The following is a 3,144-nucleotide window of genomic DNA, read 5'->3' on the forward strand; positions in this document are numbered from 1 at the left end:
TGGTTGAGGTGAAATTCCTGAATGGTGGGTATAGACTGTTGCCACATTCTCCACTCTGACAATCGCAACAGGGGGCTGTAGCATCAGAGCCCCAATGCGGGGCTTGATCCCAGGACCCTGGGATCATGACCCGAGCTGAAGGCAGAGGCTTTAACCCACTGAGCCATCCAGGTGCCCCTAAATTGGCAAGGCAGTGTGATTGGACAGAATGAATTCCTGGATACAGTTTTCCAGTGTCTCCTGGACTCCTAAGTCACATGGATCATATCCCGAAATTCCCCATTCTTGTCAGGATTCTTGTCAGGCTGGCAGGGCTGTCTGGAGGTGTAATGATGACATTGTGACACACAGCGGGTCGGTTGTTGGGCTGAACAGTATTATGACTAATGAGAATTTTATTGTGATTTGAAGTTAGTGCTTCTGTTGTTTCCCTAAGAGGCATATGTGAAAACAAAAATAGTTCAGGAAGTGGGCAGGTATTGGCCGTGCCACCACTCTCAGATCATCATCAGAAGGTATCAATGGAACACCCATGTTTACCATAGAATACCTAGGCAAAGCCCACTGGAAGCATTTCAGTCTTTACTGCACAGTACCAAGAGAGGCAATGGAACCTGAACAGAACTACAAGGAAGTCCTGGTTCTACATATCCTCCAGCTCACAACAAAAGAAAGTAAACACAAAATGCCTGCCTCTTTCATCTACTTCCAAATTTAAAAAGGACCATTTATTTTTTTTTTTTTAAGATTTTATTTGACAGACAGAGATCACAAGTAGGCAGAGAGGCAAGCAGAGAGAGAGGAAGAAGCACGCTCCCTGAGGATCAGAGAGCCCAATGCGGGGCTTGATCCCAGGACCCTGGGATCATGACCCGAGCTGAAGGCAGAGGCTTTAACCCACTGAGCCATCCAGGTGCCCCTAAAAAGGACCACTTAAATTTGGTATCTCAGTAAAGAATTCATTCCTTCTCTCTCAAAAAGGGAAAACAAACATTTGATTAGAATATCATATTTATGGGGCACCTGGGTGGCTCTGTCGTTAAGCACAATGGTCCCAGGTCATGGTCCCAGTGTCCTGGGATCAAGTCCCACATCGGGCTCCCTGCTGGAGGGAAACCTGCTTGCTTCTCCCTCTCCCACTCCCCACGCTCATGTTCCATCTCTCATTGTGTGTCTCTCTGTCAAATAAATAGAATCTTAAAAAAAAAAAAGAATATCATATTTATATTACTGAATGCCTTAACTATAAAAAAAGACACAACTGTGTTTAGGGGTTTATTTTTCTTCCCTCCAGAAGCCCAAAACATACCACTGTGTAAGGATTTTGAATTAATCCTATTATAAGCAAGTACACCACATCTACTTTCCTAACATTTCTCTTTGTCACTTTCTAATATTCTATTAAATTGGTATTTATTAGGGTTGTAGGAAGATAAACTGGGGAAAGCACAGCAAATAAAGAAATTTTACAGTAACTACATTATCTGGAAAGATACTTTCAAGCTGTGTAATAAATCTTAATTACACAGAAAAAATGTAGAGTACATATAACTAAGTATTGCTTCACTGAAAACTAATAATTTGTTTAGCCTCATTCTATTGAATGGTTTAAATACTCTATTCCTCATTTCATAATTGTAGGAAATGAATCCCAACTTTTAACTTGCCCTTGAGAATGTGAAGTCATTTGAGTGGATAGAATATATTCCTGTTACTTGTCCACATTGTATAAAATCCAAAGTTGAATTATTATTAATCTTTTTCATTCTGGTTGATTCAGAGCAACACTTTCTTTTATATTCAATTAGCTTGTTTCCCTGATATATTAGTATAAAGGTAACTTTTTTATTGTGATACAATAGCATTATGTCTAAATTTTCATTTTTACTTATTTTAATGTTCAGGAAACAAGCAGTTCCCTTTAATTATGATTCCATTTAATTATATAATGGTTAAAACAGAGATTTGAAAACACAGTCCTCAACTTCTTTGACATTTGTTTGGTAATAGTGGGGCTCTACATCTTCCCCTCCTTTAGGAAGGACGGGCTTGTAACTTCCTTATACTTAGTAGAATATGGGGGAAGACCAATAAAATAAGATACAAACAGAGAGGAAAGCAAACAGAAAGAGACTCATAACTACAGGAAACAAACTGAGGGTTGCTGGAGGGGAGTTGGGTGTGGGGATGAGGTAGCTGGGTGATGGGCACTATGGAGGACAGTTGATGTGATGGGCACTGGATGTGGTATACAACTGATGAATCACTAAATTCTACCCTTGAAATGAATAATATACTTTATGTTAAGTAACTGGATTAAAAAAAAAAATGAGGGAAGTGGAGCCTGGTGACTTTTGAGGATGGGTTAATAAAAGGCAGTCCAGCTTCTGCCTTGTTGGCTGCAATATTGTGCTGTGAGCCCTCGGCTGCCATATAAGAAATCTGGCTCTTCAGAAGCAGCCATGTTGTGAGGAAGTCATGTTGCATGGACAGGCCACACACCTGCCTTAAGATCTAGTCCTCAAGCCCTTCCAACCCATATGCTAGACTTGCGAGTAAATGAACTTGAGGTGAGCCCTGCCCTGAGCCACAAAGACATCCTCAGCCATGAAGGCACCTTCGGCCTTGGAAGTCTTTCCAGCTGGAAGCTCCAGACTGTACAGAACAAACTTTCCCCTCTGGGCCCTCTCTGAATTCCACACCCATAGAATCAGAATCCACAAACAATAAAATTATTGTTTAAGGCCATTATATTTGGAGTGGGTTGTTACAACAGCAATTAGAGCAGTAGGCTTGTCCTTACACTTATTTTCCAATTCTTCATGTTAAAAAAAGAATCAGCACAAATTAGGGGAAAATCAAAAGATGAAAATGTGGCTTTTCTAATCCCTACAAATGTTATTTCTAAAATTGCATGGCTTTCTATGAGATAATTTACTAAAATAATATATAATTGAGAGTCTATATTTGTAAAAGAATTGTAAAAATAAGTCTTAAAATATCTCATAATAAACATGATTGAAATGTTAAAAATAATCAAGTTAATACATGCAACTGATCACCAGGAAATAGGTACTGAGATCCTAACTTGTTCATGGCATTTTACTTGATATTATAAGTAGAATTTACATAAATGACAATTTA

The sequence above is a fragment of the Mustela nigripes genome, chromosome 5, assembly GCF_022355385.1.
Source record: "Mustela nigripes isolate SB6536 chromosome 5, MUSNIG.SB6536, whole genome shotgun sequence".
Classification (NCBI taxonomy): Eukaryota; Metazoa; Chordata; class Mammalia; order Carnivora; family Mustelidae; genus Mustela; species Mustela nigripes.